We start from the raw sequence: 23,181 nt of genomic DNA on the forward strand, positions 1-23,181 counted from the left end.
GAAATCAAACTCAAAATTAAGGTTTTTTGCGTACTTTGACCGAAGATTAGTCACGTTTCAAAACACCGGAATATAAATATTTTATATAGAACTTAATATTTTTTTTAGTGTACAATAATATCGGCTCATTACATCAAGTATACATATACATTTGGATCGTCGTTTTAGGGGTTGTAAAGTGTTCCAAAGTACGTTTGAAAACTTGTTATATTTAGGTTTAAGTGCCATATTTTATAGGGTTTTGATTAATCTCTTTTGTTTTACTCTCAAAGCTATGAAAGTACTTTTTTGATTCAAGGCGAGAGGTTTATAATAATTGAAAAATATTTCATTCCATTAGCAACGAAATACATCATTAAATTACAATAGTCTTAAAAAAAAAAAAATCAAGTTCTAGACACTCTTCTACTTCCAGATGTGCTGCCACCACTGGAGTTTTGCCCACATGATCGCTTATCATGCCCAAATTGCTTACATGTCGAGCACTTGCGAGAGTAAGTCTTTTCACTAACATCCATTTGATTGTGATAACGGGTTAGCTTATTTTTTTCTGAATTTACGGATATGGTTCTTGTTCGCAATCATAGAAAACGGCGCGGTTGGCCAATAAGCTTGATCACCAAGGGGACGGAATTGGCCCGAATATGCTTTAAGGTATTTTACGACCTTATATTCCTCAGCCACACAATCAGTTACATTTCTGGCCATTCTCTCAAAGCACTTGACTGCATGAGAACGTGGCATGTGGTACGTTTGCCACTTACCACAAGTGCATGATTGTGTATGCTTAGTAATGATATGTTTGTTTCCTCCTTTGTTGTCACAATAACCCGTTCTAACTTCATACACTCGTTGAACGACGTCATACTCGGTCATTTGGTGACCCTCTGCCTTTCTTCTATGGTGCTCCATCTTTTTATAGGGCTTTGGCATCCATGTTCTCTCGTCGGCTAATATAGCTCTTGCCTGCATTGTCCTATCCGCAAATCGCTCCACGACCTGCCTCAAAGTTAGTCTTACCATTGCGGTGACAGGTAGTCCTTGAGTAGATTTGAGGAGTCCATTGAAAGACTCTGAGTTATTCGTTGTGAGCATGTCCCATGTCCTTCCTCCATCAGCATAAAGCGTTCATTTTTCAACTTCTAATTTTATCAACCAAATATATGCCTCTTCACTCACTTCCTTTAGCAGCTCCATTTTTGCAGCCCATTTTCTTTGTTGATGCTGCATCGCAGCCCCCCACATCAATTTGTTTACAGTGCCATTTGCAAACAAAAGTTTGCAAATTAGCCTTTAAATGCCTTAAGCAATATCGATGGTAAGCATGTGGAGGCTGACACCCTTCTAGAGTACGCAAATTGTGCAATATGCCTTTATGACGATCCGATAGGACACATATGCCTTGACGACCCTTAATAACATAAGTTTGTAGATGAGTCAAGAACATCCCTCATGTCTCGTTGCTCTCGTTGGCGGCAATTGCGAAAGCAAGAGGGAATATTGACCCATTGGCATCCATACCTACTGCATTAGGAGCTTAATGTCATATCGGCCATATGCATGGGTCCCATCTATCGATATCACATTCCGGCAGTGAGCAAAACAATCAATACTTGGTTTGAATGCCCAAAAGACGAAGTCGAAAATTCTGCGCTCTAAAAGCTGCCACTGTACAACAGTGCCAGGATCAGCATGTTGTAGAGCCGCCATATACCCCGGCAATGCCTGAAAAGAGGATTCCCAAGTTCCAAAGATCGTTTCAAAAGCACGTCTATGCCCGAGAAATCCCTTTCTCTTGCTTATGATTTTACCATATTTTGAGTGGACCATGCTAATACAAGTTTTGATAGGCATCCTGCATAAGTTTAAACAAACAACATTTAACAATGATATTTTAATTGCTATAAGATATATAACGTAAACGGTCAGATAAATTACCTTGGAGTTTCCTCAATGTGTTTAAGTAACACATGAGCAATCATGTTTATATCTAGATTAAAATGATCTGCTCGACTTTGTTCCATATCACAAGTGTGCTTCGGGTGGAATTTTGTGATTTCGCACAGACCATCCGGCTTAGCAATTTCCCGAAGCAACCACCGACAGCCTTGAGTATGTCGCTTACAAACTAGCCTCCATACCGATATGTTTGAGTCATCAACCTTAAAATCCCTTATATCCCTTACGCAATACATTCTGATAGCCCGTTGCAACATCTTTTTTGATGTGAACTGCAATCCCTTTGCAATGACGCATTCATCAGTCATGGGATTTTTTTGGTTCAATCTACGTTTTTTGGTGACTTTGATAATCATCTCTTGTGAAGACAAATGCATCCTCACGACCTTGGAGACTATTAAGTTATGGAATATAGTCAAAATGTCATTGCATTGAGCTGTCAAGAATTGGGTTTTCGGCCATCGGAGGTGGTACGTGGTGGTGAGTTGGTTCTGGTTGCTTTTGGGGACTACAATGCGTATCTTCTTCATCCCCTTCACTATCTTCATCATCGGTTACCTCTGCATTATTAGCTGGTTCATCGCCATAACTCTCTGATGTATTCACATAACTTGGACAATCAGTGCCATCTAAGAAAGGCCTCCTCATACACGATATATATATATATTGTTGATACCCAATTTTGTCCCGCCTCTCCTCCAAAATATCTATTTACGCTTCTAATATTTTTTGAAAAATTAAAAAATATATATATTATATTTTACTATAATTACTAGCCTCTTATCAATACCGGCGTTTCATTATTCCATTACAGTTACTAGCCATCATCAGTGTTATTATTATTATTCACAATTTTATCATTCTCGGCATTTTACCAGCTTAAGCACACGCATCGCATTTATCTTTGCATAATTAAGTAATAGTGTTTATTTACTGTGGATTTTCGAAATATTATTGCACGGCTATTACAACGCCATTTTTTATCTGAGCACCAATAATTGCATATTATTTTAACACAAGTTATTTAAATAGGTCTTTTATTTAAATGTAGTAGCTCAATCAACTCATACTATTTTCGGACCAATTCACAAAACCAGTCCACATTTTAATTTACCAGCCCATTTTAATTCACCCCAACTCATTTTTAATGCCCAATCCACATTTCAAATACCAGCCCAATATTTCAAAACGGACCAGCCCAACCCAATACACTACCAACCCAGTCCACTAATTGACCCGGCTCATCCGTTCAAAATAAGGGAAACCCTAAAGTCTCCCTTTCATTTCCTTTTTGTTATTCTCGTCGCCGCTTCCCCTTCCCCTTCTTCTCTTCTCCCTCATCGCTCCTCCCACGTTACCTCTCTGACACCCCTACTCCCCTCTGCCGCCTCCACTCCACCATGCCCTGTTCTCCACGCTTCTGCCACCCCCACGCTCCTCTGTCACTCCACCTCCATCTGTCCCCCGCTCCTCTCTCTCTTCTTCGCGACAAACCCTAGAATCGCCCTATAAATAATCGTTTCTAAGTCATCAAAATGGAGATTTTTTTGGAGGCAGGGAATGACCTGAAGAAATAGAGGATTCTGGATTTTAGAAACCCCCAAGAATCAGTTTTTTTTTTAGTCAAGAAATTTCTCCAAGAATTAAGCTCTCAGCCGCACAATAACCCTTTGAAAATTTGAGTCTTTTAGCCTAAAATTCCATAGAAACTGAAGGCATTCGTTTTGTTGCTAAAAATACTCTAAGCCAAAATTTCGATTTTTATCAATCTTTCTTATTTCTGGGAATTGAGTTTTGAAGTGTTCGAGGTGATATCGAACCCTTCGTCCCATTTCGCTGCACCCGAAGAAGGTCCGTAATTTTCTCGTCCCGTTTTAAATTTTTAGTCTCTGTAGTAGTAAGATGCTAATTGCGTGTTTAAATCAGATCTGATTATATGGACAATATGTTTATTATCTTAGTTTAGTTAGACATGTGATATGTGATAAATATGTTTCAGTTAGCCTTAATCTTGATGTTTGTTCGTGTTTGCATTATCTGAAGATTACCTTAGTATAAATCTGCATCTGTGTATTGGCTTGTTTAATCAAATAGTATGATTGATAATCCTTAACTAACATACAGTAATCTCTGCCCTAAAACCATAACAAATAAGTTCCCTATTGATAGAATCTGTTAGACATGTGTTGCGTGACCCTGTATGTGACTCTGCATGCTTGCTTTCATTAATTGTATGTTTGCTTGCTTCTGTTTGTGTTTGTTAAACTAGGAACTGATGATGAAACATGGACTTAACTTGTGGTCTATGTAAGGTAAAACAGTAAGAACAAGGTGAATGTTGCATTAAAATACATCTAAGAAAATGGGCTGTTCGAACCTCCTTTTAGTTTGCTTGCTCATATGATTCTAGTATTCCTATGTTGCTGGAAATGATGTGATAGAAGTCTTTTTTAAGTCTCATGTTTTTTCCTTTCCCTCCTTCCTCAAAGTCACATTAGTCGTTAATTACAATATTAAGCCTGTCCAATACTAACTTTGGTTCTGTTAGTCTGTTATTAAAGTGGATGTAATGCTGTGATTGGACTAATTGAAACCTAGAAGTTGATGTTTATTGTGGTCTGATGTGTTCTTAACCCAAGATTATCCTTATGTTTCGAATAAGTCTATTATCATCCAAATATATACTCGCATACTTCTCATCCCTCAAGTTGCTGGAATTGAGCAGCTCTGCTCTATCCCTTTGTTTACTCTGGTTTGTTCCCTTTGTTTACTCTGGTTTGTTTCCTATGCGATTATGAGTAGTTCGATATATGTTTAGCTTCTTGGTTTGTTTTGCTTAATGTTGCAGTTGGTAAGAAAACTATGTTCAAGTATTTAGTTTGTTTTGCTTAGTATGGCAGTTGATAAAGAGCTGTAATTAGCCTTCTAGTTTGTTTGCTCAATTTGAAACTGTGATCATAGTTGAAGGAGAAAGACACTCCTGGTTTGCTTAGAAATTAAATTGCCTAGCCTGTTTAAAGTTAGTTTAGTTCGATGAAGTTTGTCATACGATGAGTTATTTTTTTATTTTTTTTACAGTGAAGCATGGTTGGATGTTTGTTTGACCTAGCATAGTCAAAGTGTGTTTTTATGTTATCCTAGCCTAAGTCTATCCATGTTCAAGCATATGTAGAATATCCTGTTATGGTTAATTATGATTTATATGTCATATATATGTTATAGCTAGTGGCTGCATAGTGAATATTTTAAAAAAAAAAATCTGCTGCTTGTCCTTAAAATAAATGCCACTGGGCATAAAATCTGCTTCTTAAAGATGGAAAGGACAATCATTCTTCTTCATTTCTAAGGAATATAATTTGATCCTAAGTCGAAGTTCGACACTGTTTTCTTTTGGAGTTAAAATGAATTAAAAGACTTCTGATATCTAGTCATAGTTACTAGTGTATTGCCTTATAGTTTATTGCCATTTGGCGTTTAAATTTGGTGCGTTGTTGCAAGTATATATTTCAGTTGGTTATGTATATTCATGTATTACCGGTATACCTCTATTTAAAACCGCTATGAACATGTATACAGAAAGTATACTTAAATATACGTAGTATATACACGATCTGCTGATTTGTTTTGAGTTTATATTTCATATGTTCAATACTATTTACTGGTCGAATACTAATCCTTTTCCTTTCATCCTTTTATGCATGACCATCGCATACGAGTCTGAGGGACTCGTCTTCCTCCGCATTCGGTGTTAGGCTAAAACCTAACATAATCTCCCTCGCATCAGCTCTGTCCGCAGCAAATAAAAATTCTGGGCTAAAAGCCCAACAGCAGCAGCAGCAGTCCCTCAAAAGTGGGCTGGCCCATTTGATAATCATTGGCCCTTTCATTTTATTTTTGTGCACATTAATTTGTATTTGCAACTAACTTTTTTTTTTTTTTTTTAGTTTAGATAAATCCTAATGAATTAGTAGGTTTAGTTTAGGAATGGGTAGTTAGTTTAAGGAAACGAACTAAAGAATATTTTGTAAACATCTTTTAAGGTCATTCAAATTATGCATACTTTTAGCCGAATGTAGTTAATAAATCATAATTTTGTTTATACTTCTAAAAAAGCAAAGTCAATTAGTACCTCATTGTTTAGTTTGTTTCAAGTATTTATTAAAACATTGCACAAACTCGCGTTTTCTTCTATTTATATATTTTATGCAAATCTTATTTTAAATAGAATTATTATCTAAAGTCTTTGCAACATTTATAAGTTTATTTTAAATGGCATTTGAAGTTCTTTTTATGCAAATCATTATATTTTCTATAAATCTCATTCTAAATAGCATTTTTATTTAAAGCCTTAGCAACTTTTATAAGTCTTATTTTAAATAGCATTTAAAATCTTCTTTTATGCAAATTATTATATTTTCTCTACATCCTATCTTGAGCAACATTCTTATATTTTTTCTTAAAAACCTTACCAACATTTCTTAGCCCCTTTTCTTAAAATTTCAGGCATCTTATTTAGCATTAATTAATTAACCTAAGTTTGGCCGGATAACCGTAAGTTAACGGATTCTAAAGGATGCCTAACCCCTTCCCTTTAGGATAATATAGAGCCTTACCTAGAATCATACTGGTTAAGCAGACTATTAATTGAGGTTTAGTTTTAACTTTGCCTTAGTTGACCTCTAAGTGTCCTAATTCACCGTTAAATTAATTAGGTGGCGACTCCTTAAAACAAAATAAATAGGAATCACCAATATGTTGTACTCCTACTTTAACCCGGTTAATATATATATATATATATATATATAGAGAGAGAGAGAGAGAGAGGGGGAGAGAGAGAGGGGGGGGGGGGGGGGGAGAGAGAGAGAAAGAGTTTTGATAGTAATCAGCTGCACTGAACTGGGAATTATTATAATAATCAGCTCTACTGAACTGAGAATTATTGTAATAATCAGCTCCACTGGGCTGAGAGTTCTGATAATAATGACTTGCTCCACTAAATTGAGATGACTGCCCAATATTACTCGTATCAGGTCTATAACCCCTACAAAGATTTAAAAATGGTTATTTACCAATACATACAATAAACACGTGCTACTGCACAAAATAATAATATAAGAATGCATATTTACCAAGTTTGATTTAATTGTTGGGTAAGATTTTCCCGTGGCACCTAGCTACTCAAAATACCCCCGTAAAACATAAAATCTCCATACGTGTTAGCTTGACTGGGCTGTTCTTGAGAAACCTCTCTGGGTATCTTTTCATCTCCAGAACATTAAGGGCGACTATATGTTTTAATTCTTCTTGCGCATTCAAATAATCCCTTAAAGAATCATCATCATTGATATAATGCCTACCATAAAACACTATACCATTGGAAACTGATTGTGGATATCTGCCTGTTATAGAGATTTCATACTCATCTGTATTAACCTTCATTTTTTCATATATGTATGTGACTAGTGATTCATAAGACATTTCAAGTGGACATTTAACATGAACGTTTGGTCTTTTATTGTAACGAAATGTACTATTGTCATCAACGATAATACCATCCTAATGTATTGAAACCTTAATTGGTGGAATATCTTGAGCCGTTTTTGTATGACTTAAGATAGGTTTTTTTGAATGACTTAAGAGACTTAAACTTATGAAATGGATGAGTTTTTACCTCGTCCAACATTCTTCTTAAATAGATTCATATTCACCCCTATTGCGCACAAGAACATTGCGTAATATGAATTTAATTCAAATAAACAGTCAAAAATGCAGCATTTTGTTGTCAAATCGTTCCTTTAGGTGTCATAAAAAAGCTAAAATTGGCATGCATGATGTGTTGTCAAATCGTGTCCTATTGCGCACAAGAACATTGCGTAATATGAATTTAATTCAAATAAACGATAAAAAATGCAGCATTGTATTGTCAAATCGGTCCTTTAGGTGTAAAAAAAAAATTAAAATTGGCATGCATGATGTGTTGACAAATCACCCCTATTGCGCACAAGAACATGGCGTAATATGAATTTAATTAAAATAAACAGTCAAAAATGCAGCATTGTGTTGTCAAATCGGTCTTTTAGGTGTCATAAAAAAGTTGAAATTGACATGCATGATGTGTTGTCAAATCATGTCATATTGCGCATAAGAAAATTGCGTGATATTTAATTCAAATAAACGGTCAAAAAATGTATGACTATATATAACATGATTGACAAACAACTAGTATTCACTTTAAAACGAGTTATCATGACATTCTACAACCAATTTGGAAATCTTGATTCTATTACATGTTTTACCCCAGTAAAAATATTTGAAGTAATGGGTAGGACATGGGAACTAGATGATGATGATTTTCATTATTCATATAACCCTAACAAAATATTTAATCAAGAATACAATAAAACAATGAGTGAGGAATGAAATTGGCATGTTAGGGAGGCTGAAGCATTGGAGCAAAAGTTAGCTTCAATAGGGCTTAAACGCCCAAAAAAACGTGTTATGTCAATGCCTCGCGGAACTCCACAAGAGTTTAATTTTGCTCTTAATCGTTTTCGCGAAGAGAACAATCGGATGCAAATATGTTACCATAGGGTAGAATATGGTATACATGGTAACACAAGATTTAGATCCAAGTGGGATTGGGACTGTGAAATGTCCGATGAAGATTAATATTTTTCTTATAATAAGGTAAGTAGGTAAGGGTCATAAAGATCCTCCCCCCCCCCCCCCCCCCCCGAGGGTACTTGGGGGTTTGCAACTATATAAGTATCCCTTTCTTTTGTTATTAGACTACACCATATTCAATGTCGAGCAGTAGAAACTCAGCTTGGTCTTTACTCCTTCCAAAAGAACCAAATAGCAGTGATGATGAGAGTTCAAATCATAGCTGTTTTTCGAGTGATACCAGTGATTTCAAACTAGACGAGCTAAATCTGCACCTTCTTGTAGAGCGTAATGATGATTTCTGCAATGTGAAATATTCAGATCCGCGAGAATATTATTGCGGTTTACGCCGAGAATGGTCACATCGGATTGTCGAATCAGAACGTCTTGTTCGTGACTTGGAAAATCTCAACGCTCCAATCCCAACAAGGTACTCACTAACCATGCCTCGAGTAGGTCCAGCCACTTGCGAGGTGGCCGTACAAAGGATTAGAAAAGAAAACAACAGAATGCTGGCAAGACGTTGTAGATTTTACATGCTAAAGTTGGCTGAAGAACAAGCATCATCAACCGGTAGAGAACTAACATCTCCTGAAAAAAAATGTGTGTTAAGAGACCGCCAATATCGTTCTGAGGACGATATCGAGGATTTCTATTCTGATGACGATTAGGGTCTATTTAGGCTCACTGTCTTAGATTATGGGTCATTTAAGTTTCGGACTAAGGCTGTTAATTTGTATTTTTATTTTATGATGAAGTCATAAATTTGAATTAGTTTGGCATGTTTTTAATTCTTCAATGTTTATTGTTAAAGTCTATTATTAATTGACAATTTCACAAATAAACACAAATAAATTAGTACAAGGGTGCGGATTACATTATAGGGGAAAAGGTACAACTTGTAAAAAACATAATCCATAGAAATATTAAACTTAATAAACAAAATACATATAAATAACGAACAACAACAACATAGCACAAATAATCTTCCACAGTTTATGTTTTTCTTTCAAAGTTGTTTTCTCGTGTTGAGCTCCCTAAGTTTAGCCTTCAGCAAATTTCGTTTTTTTTTTCGGAATCGGTGAGCAACACCTCCAAACCTTCAATTTTTTCTTGAGCTTCCACAAGCTTAAATTCCGAGTCCAACTTAGCGGTATCTCTAGAGATACGTGAAGTCGCAATATCTCTATCCAAAATTGGATTTTAAACTTCGCTGCCACTGTTTTATCCACGTGAATGCTATCTTCCCACCGAAAGTATTTGCAACCGCCCATATCCTATAAACATTACAAGAAAATCAGTTTTTTAAAGTAAAATATATGGATAACGTGAAAAAAAAACACTAAAAAAATGTAAAAACACTTACTTCGGGCACTTTACAACGCCAAAAATGACGACCCGGATTATCTTGGGTCTTTGATATTTTTAGTTTACAGTAATAACTGCATTCGCAAATATCGGGTTGTATAGCAAACATTGAAGTTTCAAAACTTTGAGACATGTCTTTGGAAGTGCAAAAGTTTGTTGAAAGGGTGAAGATGGAGGAAATGAAAGAGAAGAGAATGCATGTGGTGGGTTGAGGTTCTTAGGGAAGGGTTTCACACACAGATTCTGTGCGTGAAAAGGCGAAAATATAAATGTACACTTTGGCCCTTTCACGCACAGAATAAGCCGAGTTTGATTCTTTTTATTTTTTTGGTTACAAAAGTACCGGACTTGCAAAAACCATGTACTTAATCATGACTAAAGATAGTGGACATTAGAATATGCATGTACTAACTCAAAAGCCGTCTAATAACTACATACGATATGTTTTCAGCCACGCACTTTCTTATATGCTTTCACCTAAGTATATGATAACTATGGATATGAATATTCTAAGAGAGGATATTTTATAGTAATTATCGCTTAGACCCCTAAGATTGGAATAAGTGGCACTTAGATTTTAATATACAACTGAGGTAGATAAACATCTCACAAATTCAAAGGATAAATGGAGAACTTTATACATGAACTATATAGTTTCGAAAGATGTATATATAATAATTGTATATTCTGAACATATTGATTTTAAATCTTAGTCTGCATGTAATTTCATTTTTCTCCTCAAAGTTTCATTGTAGAAGTAAGTGAAGTTTTGTGCACATCATGACTGATCTTTTCCGATATACCAAAAAATTAAAAATTAAAAGTTTTGTGTACATGACTGTCGCATCTAAAAGTTTAAGTTGTTAGAGAGAACACACTTATATTTACTTTATTATATTCGTAACATGTCCCCCTCACGTGCGACCTGTTTTTATTTTCATGGGTCAAACACGTGAAACTCGAATGAAGTACCTTTGTATGTTATGGTACCATGATCAAAATTGAACTTTGGATGTAACTTAACCTCAAAAGCTAGTTTATGAAGTGAGATTTTAATTTCAAAGACCAAATAGGAGATGTGAGATAAACTCAACACCACCCATCGCACGCTCAAGTTTACCAACTTGAGCGTGAACAACATAATATGAGGGTCTAATAGTATCGACTAAATAAGAATTGGAATAAATCGGGCTATGATATCATGTAAATTATGTAATTATCGCATTATTTAAAAGCTTAGGCTATTAAAGAGGTGATCAAACAATCACTGATTTTGTAATTAAAGTGTCCCCGCTAAGGTTTGAATTATATCAACAATTTAGACTTAAGCAGGAATTTTTTTGTTAAAATAAGATGCAAATATGCCGTGTATTATACTCGAAGTACAAGAATAGTTCCCTCCATTTTTAAATATCTTAATCCAAGTGATAATTAGTCAGATCATGCGGAAAAAGGTTTAGATGAAAATAGTCAAATATATAAAGTATTAAAATAACCAAAATGATGACTCTTGAGAGCTTTAAATTTAAATTTGTAAGTTCTGACTCTTATTCCACGAGCACATTTTTTTACTTTCGTGCATGAATGTCAAGATCTTAATCTTTAAAAAGGGCTCCAGTTATCTTGTCTCAACCTTTCTAAGATGTGCCAGCACTGACATCACAAATAATTATACGAAGTTTCAAATGAAATCTTATAAAAGTTTTCTGCTATCTTTTCAGGCTGAATAGCTTGGTAGGCATTTTAACTTCTTCGGTTTTGCCACACTATGGTTTCTATTTTATAAAGGTTCAAACCAGACACCTCAACTCAAATAAAATAAGTATTTTCACGCTTCTGGTCGTTCACCGGGCTTCCGTGGATGTGTCTGAGTTGGACAAAATATGTGTTATTCAAACTGTGTTCAAAATAACATTGTTAGTAAAATAATATTCAAACGATGAATTAATATTTTAATAAAACCGAGAAAACACAATGACATAAACACTATCCGAGTTCACAGAATTCACTGTGTGTCCTCAAGTAATTTAATCCTCAAGTACCCGAGGTTATGGATTACTTCCTCCCAGAATAAAACGGATATATAGTGAACATATGTCGGATATACTCAGTCAATTAGTAGATTTTATATCTTTGAACCGTTGAGCTTTGGTGTATACCTAGACAACCACATGTCACACAATTAACCCTTTAACCGTCTCTCACTGTTGTGCTCGTTTCAGCCATGAACACTGCCTGGTTCATGAGTGCGTAGAGCATGGGCCTCTACTTAACATACTCCTTGAAGCGGCTTACACTTCACACTCACATGGGCGATTCTTAAACGTGCCATCCCGTAGATATACTATCTGGTCATACCTTCCAAACTTAGAAATCATTAAAAAGCTTTAAGCTTTATTAACTCATTAAAAAACCTTAATGCTTTATCCTTGTTTCTAAACATTGTCTTCATCATGAGAATAGGTTGAGTTATTTGACAATGTTGAACCGTCATTCATAACTTTGTTTGATCTTTTTGAACCTAGCTCTTGGGATCTCCAGTCTACTAAGTAGAGTTACCGCCATGATGACTTGTCCTAGGCCTTAAACTCATTTCCCTCAATGATCTTTCAACCGCCTCTCTAGTTAGGCCTTTTGTAAGTGGATCTGATACGTTATATCTTGACCTTACATAGTCAATTGTGATAACTCCACTAGAGAGTAGTTGTCGAACGGTCTTGTGTCTCCGTCATATGTGACGAGATTTTCCGTTATATATAACGCTCCCTGCCCTTCCTATTGCTGTTTGGCTATCGTAATGCACGCATATAAGTGCCACAGGTTTGGGCCAGAAAGGAATATCTTCGAAGAAATTTTAGAGCCATTCAACTTCTTCACTTGCTTTGTCAAGAGCTATGAACTCCGACTCCATTGTAGAGTGGCAATACACGTTTGTTTGGATGACTTTCATGACACTGCTCCTTCACCAATCTGAATACATATCCACTTATCGATTTGGATTCTGTTGATCCGGTGTTCCAATATGTATCATTGTATCCTTCAATAACTACGGGATATTTATTGTACTGCAAAGCAAAGTTTTGGATATGTTTTAAATATTCAAGAACTCGTTTCATTGCCATCCAATGCGTTTGATTGTGATTACTCATATACCGACTTATTTTAATTATAGCACATGCTATATCTGGTCACGTACAGTTCATGATATACATTAAACTTCACAATACCCTAGCATAGTCCAATTGACACTCACTTTCACTTTTGTTATTTGCAAGAGCAAGGTTTACGTCAATTGGAGTTTTTGCAGTTTTGAAATCTAAATACTTGAACTTCTCAAGTAATCTTTCAATGTAATGAGACTGAGATAGTGCTAGACCTTGAGCAGTCTTGTGGATCTTAATTCCTAAAATTAAGTCGGCAACTCCTAAGTCTGTCATATCAAATTTTCTAGCTAGCATACGCTTAGTGGCATTTATGTCAGCAATATCTTTACTCATTATCAACATATCATAAACATACAAATAAACAATGACTATATAAATCAGAGTGTTCTTAATGTGAACACATTTATCACACTTATTAATCTTGAATTCATTGGCCAACATCGTTTGGTCAAATTTTGCATGCCATCGTTTGGTCAAATTATCATGCAATCGTTTGGGTGCTTGTTTTAGTTCGTAAAGGACTTAACAAGTCAACATACTTTCTTTTCTTTCAAGGGAACTTCAAACTCTTCGGGTTGTTCCATGTAGATTTTTTTTATCTAAATCTCCAATTAAGAAAGTTGTCTGAATGTCCATTTGATAGATTTCAAGACCATAAACAACAGCTAAAACTATTAATACCCGAATAGACGTTATTCTTGTTACCGGTGAGTATGTGTCAAAATAATCAAGACCTTCTCGTTTTCTGAATCCTTTAACAACAAGTCTTGTCTTATATTTGTCAATAGCACCATCATCTTTCATCCTCCTTTTAAATATCCATTTGGAACCTACAGGTTTGCTCTCAGGTGGAAGATCGACTAACTCCTACGTATGGTGGTCCAATATGGAGTCATCTCACTATTGATTGTGTCACGACCCGCCTAGTGGGCCATGACGAGCACCCGGAGCTGACTACCGAGCACCACGCATCATACTACCATCGTCTTAACCTGTACACATATAAACCCCATAAAACATGTACACACACACATATATATATATATACATAAGCCTTCGCGGCGACAGAAGTTTCATATACAGAATATACAATGAGGGTCACATAACATCCAATACCCACGCATGAGTATCTACGAGCCTCTAACTGAAATTCTGTAGTCATGGAGACGGGACAGGACTCCACCATATCCAAGTATGAACACTAAAAGATATATCAGAAACTGCACCTCCGGAATATGGAAGTGCTCCTGTGCAAGCTGGTCTGGCTCCTAGGAAGCTGGGTCGCCTCCCTGTTTACCTGTGGGCATGAACACAACATCCAAGAAGGAAAGGGACGTCAATACGAGCAATGTACTGAGTATGTAAGGCGTGCATCATAAAATAACAAGGGAACAGGAAGATAAAATAAAAATAAGAAGATAACCGGTAACTGCTTGCCTCTTAAGGCGGAGTCATGCATGCAAGCGCGTAAAGATCTCACCATATCATGTATTGTTGCGGAACGTGCAGCCCGATCTATATATCATTATATATCAATATATTGCCGCGGAATGAATGACCCGAACCATTACCCATATATCCCGCGTCCGGGATGATATCATAAGATACCAGCTGATCAGGTGGTTATGCGTCTATAGCGCCTCACCTTTTCCCCATGTCCCCTATATACATATACATATCATATACACATATAATATACGTAGCATGCATGAGAGCCCAAATAAAAGTGTACATTATCGGAGTGACGTAAGGTCGTGAACCTCCGATTACATTATGGCGTCATCCTCACCGTTAGGTCTCACCTTGAATGAACTAATATTTTGAGGTGAGGCAACAAGGACAAATAGTATCAATGAAACCACAAGCATAAAAATATCTGCAACATGAAGTCATCATTGTCGTCTTTATCGTTATGGAACGTATGTCGTAAAATATCTGCAACATGAAGTCATCATTGTCGTCTTTATCGTTATGGAACGTATGTCGTAAGAAGTTCTCAAAGTTCTTCAAACTTCATCTTTAGGAATGTAAGAAGGTCATGGAAGTATAGGGAAGAAATTATGAAACGAGAGTCATGCCTTTGAAGGAAAGGGGATAGCCTTACATACTTTGTATCTCCTTAATGGTGTCGACTAAGAGCTCTCCTTCCGGCTTACAATTCTACATACAAAGGGGTTCGCGCGAAGGTTAGATTGTTGAAGGCATACCTAAGCCTGAGCTAAAGCGAATAATGCTAACGAAAATTGGGCAGCATTTCGTTTGTTTCAACAACTTTCCCTCAAATAACAAAACAGCTCCCAAACATCATAACAACGCCCATAATATCATAACACATAAATTCCCTTGGCTACAGGTTATTCAATTTCCCAAATTCACCCCCACGATCCTCCATAACCACAACTATAATACAACATCATGCTTATCATGCACATAATACTTCCCTCAACATCATTAGTACTATTCATGACAATATTATACTCATATTATGACATGAATCATAACTCAACTACCTTTCAACCCAACATACCATTATTTGCATACTTAAGCTTATATTCCATACTCGTTTCTAATTCGAGTTCTTCAACTACTCAACACTATCATTAACATGAAATAATCGTAAAACTCACCTTTGGTTATGTAGAGATGATCTTTGGATGAAAATACTCCACTTGAGAAGAACTCCACTTCAATACCAAAGAGATTCTCAACTTCTACCAACCCTTAGGAAGCATTCACACCCTTGATTCTACCAACTTTTGATGTTTGATCCTTGATTTCTCTCTTGACTATGTGTTAATGTGATATGGAGAAAGTTCTAGAGGTTTAAAGGGTGTTGGAGAGATGGGAAATGAGAAAACAAAAGAGGAATGATACATATATATAAATAGAATTCGGACCCGACCCGAAATATACGGTCCACTATACGGACCGTATAATTTATACGGTCCGTATATTGGACCGTATATTTCTTCCAGAAACTCACCCCTTTCTGGAGGGGTTCTACGGGCAGACATACGGCCGTACAAATTATACGGTCCGTATGTATGGCCGTATAATCCATACTTTTCCGGATTCGCTCTCATCGCTTCGTTTGACCTCGAATCCTTATAAAACCTTCTTGGTACTTGTGTAACTCATCCTTAACGATCTAACGGACATTATAACTCGTCCTAAAGACCTTACTACATATTCATTAGTTCGACACCCATGAGATCCTCCCCAACCATAACTTATACTCCACTTCATTTGACAAACCTAGTTTCACCAAGTCCTATGACTTTAAAAAAAATCTTATCGTACATACATTAAGGCTGCCAATCACCCTCTTGTAGTCGTGAAGGTCTCGTGTCCGACTTAACTGAAGTTAGTCTATTCACGACGCAACGACATGAAATTGCCGAGGTGTAACATCCTCTCCCCTTAAGAACATTCGTCCCCGAATGTTAAATTCTCGGGATTCCTACCGAAATTTTTGCCAGAGTTTCCCCTGTAATTTGACACTACCATCCTGCCACAGCAACCCAAAATAATATCGCCACACAGGGCTACAACATCAACAATAAGAAACATGGCCACACACGACCCAGAAGTAATAAGGTAAAACATTTCATACCTGGGAGCACTGATGTTTCATCTTGGGTCTCCTCTGGGGGTGGAAATTGATGCGGATATTTAAACTTCATGGCTGCTTCTGCTTCCCAAGTCATCTCCTCTCTGTTATCATTCCTCCATAAAACTTTAACTGAGGCTACCTCTTTGTTTCTCAGCTTCCGCACTTGTCTATCTAGTATGGCAACAGGCACTTCTTCATAAGCTAATTTTTCAGTGACTTGAATGTCGCTTGTGGGTACTATTTTGGCCGGATCTCCAACACATTTGCGAAGCATCGATACATGGAAGACTGGATGGACTGAGTTCATCTCTGGGGGTAAGTCCAACTCATAAGCTACTTGGCCCACTCAGCGTACGATTTTGTAGGGCCCAATGTATCGAGGACTGAGCTTACCTTTCTTACCAAATCTCATTATCCCCTTCATTGGCGATACTTTTAAAAATACCCAGTTATTGGCCTGAAATTCCAAATTCCTATGGCAATTTTCCGCATAAGACTTTTGGTGGCTTTGAGCTGTCACCAACCGGTCTCGGATAAGCTTAATCTTCTCGATCGCCTGTTGGATCAATTCTGGGCCAATTAATTGTGTTTCTCCCACTTCAAACCATCCGATAGGCGACCTACACTTCCTCCCATATAAGGCTTCATAAGGGGCCATCTGAATACTGGCATGATAACTATTGTTATATGCAAATTCAATAAGTGGAAAATGATCTTCCCAATTACCACCAAAGTCCAATGCACAAGCCCGTAACATGTCTTCTAAGGTTTGAATGGTGCGTTCAGCTTGTCCATCAGTCTGTGAGTGGAATGCAGTGCTAAATTTCACTTGAGTGCCCAATCCTTCTTGAAAGGATTTCCAGAATTTAGCTGTGAATTGTGCTGCTCTGTCAGTAATAATAGATATAGGAATGCCATGAAGCCGCACTATTTCTTTGAGATACAGTCTAGCATTAGGAACATCTTCCTTTGTTTCTTCCCGAGGTTGTTTAGATCATTCGCTAGACCACTCACATTCCTTTTTATTCAGATATATATTTTCAAATAAGTCAGCATTATTTGATTTAATTACCGTATTCAGATGAACGTCGGGATTTTCTGGTTTGTGAACCAGTAATCGACATGTTTTACTATTCGTGTATGAAAACACAATCAACGGTTTTAATTTCTATTTTTACGCTTTTGGGTTTAGGAACTTGCAGTTGGCCAAACACCCCCACAATTTGAAGTATTTCAAATTGAGTTTTTTACCTTTCTATTTTCCATACAGAATAGATTGTGTTTTGCTATGGAGCACTTGATTGAGTATTTGGCTAGCCGCTAAGATAGCTTCCCCCCACAAGTTCTAGGGTAAACCAGGACTTGTTTATAAGGCATTTACCATATATGTTAAATTGTTCCTTCACAGTGCAACATCATCATTAAAGACCTATGCACTTAGTTCCGGTGAATCAGTACTAGTACGTACTAGTCACTCATTAGTAAAAGCTGAACTAAAGAAATCAGCCCGCAATAAAATTTTACAAGAAATCATTAACATAAGTGTCAATTGTCATTGTAATCTCCCTATTATATATATACAAAAACTATATGTATATCATTACTCCTGCTCCTTGCATCATAACCACTTTATCAACATTTAGATTATCAATAAAAAATTGATGGCCTGAATCTCTTTGAGATTGTTAGGTAAATAGGAAACTGGAGTGATGAAGAAGAATTTGCCATGAACATAGATGACACGGACAGATTTAATGTCAAGAAATTAATATGATCCTCTTCACATAAATCCTTAGCCACTGAATTTTGTAATAGTAAGGATAATCACAAGGAGTTATAGAAAAAACTTGTCCTTTCACACTTTAAAACTCCATTAGAGTTTTTCTTTAATTTCCATCTCTATCAGTCATTCGTGCCACAGAATGCAATGAACATCCTTTCAATCATAATCTTTCTCTTCTCTTAACTAGAGAATATAACGGTGAAGTTTTTATATCTTCAAACCGAATAATTTCTGGCACAAGCAGATTTTGATAAATCAGTGAAGTTTTTATATCTTCAAACTGAATGCAGAAACTTAGATATATTTGATGAAGTTTTTATATTTTCAAATCGAGTAACCAAATGAGTAGAAAGTTATGGAAAGTTTAGTCTCAAAACTAGAGTAGAAAATTCAAAGATAAAGTTTCCAAAGAAGTAACTTTTTATTCCTGAAAAAAAAAACTTTTTATCTTAGGAATTAGTACTTTTATTTATGGAAAAAAAGTATCCTTCAAAACCATGAGAACCATCGAAGATATTATTTCTTCAAACCAACACAATTTACTAACTTCGGCAAAGTTTTTATATTCTTTAAACTGAATTTACTAACTCAATAAAAAATTTATATTCTTTAAACCGAATGATAACTTGGAGTAGAAAATCACACAGATTTTAATCTCCAAACACTAGAAAATCACAAAAATTTTAATGTCCACAAAGAGTACTTTATTTTCCTTCTTTTTGAAAAGAGTGATTTTCTTTTCTAGGTAGATTATAAAGGAAAAACTTCCACCATTGGATTCCACACTTTCTGAAAAGAGTATTTTTTTTTTTCATTTGTGTCTTCCATTGACACACTTAAAATAATAAATATACACACATGTACATTTCAATCACACTGTATACTTTCTTAGCCCACTGCCAGACATCATCACTTAAACACATAGAATGAGTTTTTAACTTTGAGATGTCTTCACTGCTAGATTACATGGAGAGAAAACAAACTAATTTTCAAGCAAAGGAAAAGAAATTCTTGTGATTTTCTCCGTATAATGACGAGTGCACACAGACAAAGAAAACAAACAAATTTGTCATATAAACCTACAATTGGATAAGCAAGCAGTTCTCATCTCTCAGCAGTGCCGACAGGGACAAAGATCGAAAGCCAAATCCTTGCATGAAAAACTATTCCATTTTCTAGTCCAGAAAGGTCTTTCATTTTTCCACGCCACATGTCACGATTGTGCCGATAAATAATTCTATTTCTTGTTTAGTCTCCAACAAACAGAACACAGAAAATTAATACCAGTAAAAAATTAAATTCGTTAAGCTTGTTATTCAAACGGTGCTCAAAACAACAAACGTTGCTAGTAAAACAATTAACGACGAAACAATATTATAATAAAATCGAGAAAACAAAATGATATAAACAATATTCGAATCTACATAATTCCCTATGTGTCCTTAAGAAATTTAATCTCCTCAAGTACCCGAGGTTATGGAGTACTTCCCAGAATAAAACGAATATATTGTTGATGGCGTAGCAATACCTCAAACCTCATCAACTTCGTCGAATGCAAATTTGACAACGAATCACACGACTCTACTATAATTTTATTTTGAAAACAAATGCAAAAAATAATTTAGATTGGAAAAAAATTCAGATTTATGGTCTCCTAAATTTGAGGCAAAGCCTTTAAATTTATAGATAATGAAAGGGTGTGATGGAGAGGTGCAATCCAAAAGGTGTCTTTTGGGTACACTCCAAAAGATACTTTTTCTTATTTTTCATTCACACCTTAAAATCACAATAATATGTGATATCTGTAAAGAATGCAAGTAGAGGCGGTACTGTCAAGATTGAAGTTTGTAGATCCGAGATTTTAATTTTTTTAAATTATTATATTCTAAATTAATAACTTTATATATTTAATGAATTTATTAAGATAAATAAATATAGTATAGGATGTAAAAATAGAATAAGTAAAGGTGTCTATCGAGTCATTCGGCTATCTTTTCATCCCAAAAAGTCTTTAGGTAAGCTTACTTTGTTGAATTCAATTAGTGTCGGCAAAAATATAGATTTGCTCAATCTGGAAAATAGCAGTGTGCTTTTTATGGTGAGAGTGATGGGTCTACTTTTTTTAGTCATACATATAGACTATATAGTGCTTTACACGGGACATTTTATGGTACACATTCGAGTCAAATATTGATTATTGTTCATTGACCTAAATGTCATTTCGTTTTTTTCCCCTCTTGAGGTCCTCATCTAAACTACTTATGTCAACATTCAAGTACTTTAATAATGATAATTATGACGATGGTATTCAAGCTAGCTTTTTACCTCTTAAATTTAATAATAGAATCAGAATTTTCACTAATAAAAATAAAATAAAAAATAAAAAATAAGGACACGAAAAAGTTAAGTGTATATATGCATAAAATTTACGTACTTATATAATGTAACTTTTTAACGAAAGACTAGGAGTACCAATTGGATCCCTTGGATAAAGGTAGCTTCACTATTGCTCGAACCATTCCACCAAGTATATGTTACATTCTATTAAAGTAACTAGCTCACCGATGCTAAGACAAATCATAAAAAATTGCCTATAATTTCTTTTTATGTATAATGAGATTTAAGTCCAATAATTTTCATCTTTCTTGGCCGCTAAGCCACACCTTTAAATTCACTATTGTTGCTTAATAAAAATACAGATTGCTTAATAAAAATACAAAATAAACGTCAATTTGGGACATAAACTATTGCTTAAAGTCCCATAAGCTCAACCTTAAACCATATATGAGACGAGGTGTGACCAAGGCCGGCTAAAAGGCCAAGCTGCTGAAGCAAAGGCTTTAGGCCTCCACATTTTGGAGGCCCCGCTTTTTTTATTAGGGATACTAAAAGTGTTATAATTAAGTTCTTAAGAAAAATATTGAATATTGTAAGATAAAATGATATACAAGCTCTTCAGAAAGGGAAAAAAACTGTTTAGCAATGTAATAAGTAATTACTGTAAGATAATTTATTACATTCTCACATGAATAATCTTCTTTCGCTGATTTACTTTCTCATAATTTTTATTTTTCTTCTTCTTCCTACCAAGCTATCTATTGTCTCAAAGAGTTCAAGTTTGTATACTAAATATTTTTTACCATAAAAACATCCAAAGAATATTTATAGATAAACCTACTTAAAATATAGCAAATTTATTTTTATACTAAATTACCAACTCCTAGAATCATGCCCTATTGTTCGAGCATTCTGTTGCTTTTAAAAAAAAAAAACATATTTGTTGTATTTTTATACTTTTCTCCATAAGTGTATTCTTTTTTTATTACATGCTAAATTTCAAATATAATAACTAGAAAATATGAATCAAGTCTCTCAAAACTCAAAAAGAAGGATGTAAAAAACTGAAATTTGTATACAATCTAAAAAATGAGCTCTTTATCTAATATCTCAAGAAAGATTAAACGAATCGGTGATATTATAAATTAGAAAAGAACTATTAGAGGAAACCGAATATTAAATAATATTACTTAATAACTTTGTTTTTCAAAAAATTAATTTAAGAAATGTCAAAGTTTTTAAATTTTTTATAGAAAGACACTGAAGGCCTCTTAATATAATGTGATTTTTGGCCATTAAATATGTTGAGTCGCCTCTCGGTGTGACACTATGTTGACACACCTTGCGACCTCATCTCCTATGCCACTCGAGTGACAGAAGGGGTGCTAAAAAAACAAGTAATAACTTTTTGTGGATATCATAATAACTATATAAAATCTCGAAAAATCCTTTTAAAACACAAGAAAACACTTATAATTCTTCTTTTCAGCAAGAAGGAAAAGACCCACTTGAGTGACATATATGTTGGAAACTTTAGACAGGCGGCAAATTTGAGATAAATATGCGACTTTGTGGGCCGGGGACGCACGCAAATTTTGACTAATAACACATTGGAAAAAGTGTTACAAATGAAAAGGACATTTGCAGCCCAAAGAAACAACCGAGAAATGGTCCAGCATGTGAGAAATGTATTTAGCTCTAACATAAAAAGCATTTTAAGTAATGTGCAGTTGCACTAGCAAATTGTGTAAAATACGATCAACATAAACTTACCTATTATGATAGGTTAGTTAAATATTATTTCATAAAAATTTATCTTATAATTGATTTGTTCAAGGTGTAAATCTTTTTTATATACATAGAACTCATAGCATGTTCATCTCCCAAAATCTACTTAATTTAAAAAGTGTTCTGTCAGAAGTGTTTTTCGAAAAGTACTTTTGAAAAATATCAATTTAAAAAACACTTCTGACAGAACACTTTTTAAATTAAGTAGATTTTGGGAGATGAACATGCTATGAGTTCTATGTATATAAAAAAGATTTACACCTTGAACAAATCTCTCCATGAGGTTGGGGCAAGACATGCGTATACTCTACCCTCTCCATAATCCACCAGTGGAAAAACACTTGGTATGTTGCTGTTGATAGAACATAAATTTGTGCTACTCTCATAAAGTGCTTCGGGAAATAACTATTTTTTTATTTTCTAGACAACAGCTTTTCCTACTACTCAATTCGAAAAGCTTAATCAAATACCTTAATTTTCTAAAATAAATATTTTTAATTTCTCAA

Source organism: Lycium barbarum, chromosome 5, assembly GCF_019175385.1.
Source record: "Lycium barbarum isolate Lr01 chromosome 5, ASM1917538v2, whole genome shotgun sequence".
In the NCBI taxonomy this organism is placed as follows: domain Eukaryota; kingdom Viridiplantae; phylum Streptophyta; class Magnoliopsida; order Solanales; family Solanaceae; genus Lycium; species Lycium barbarum.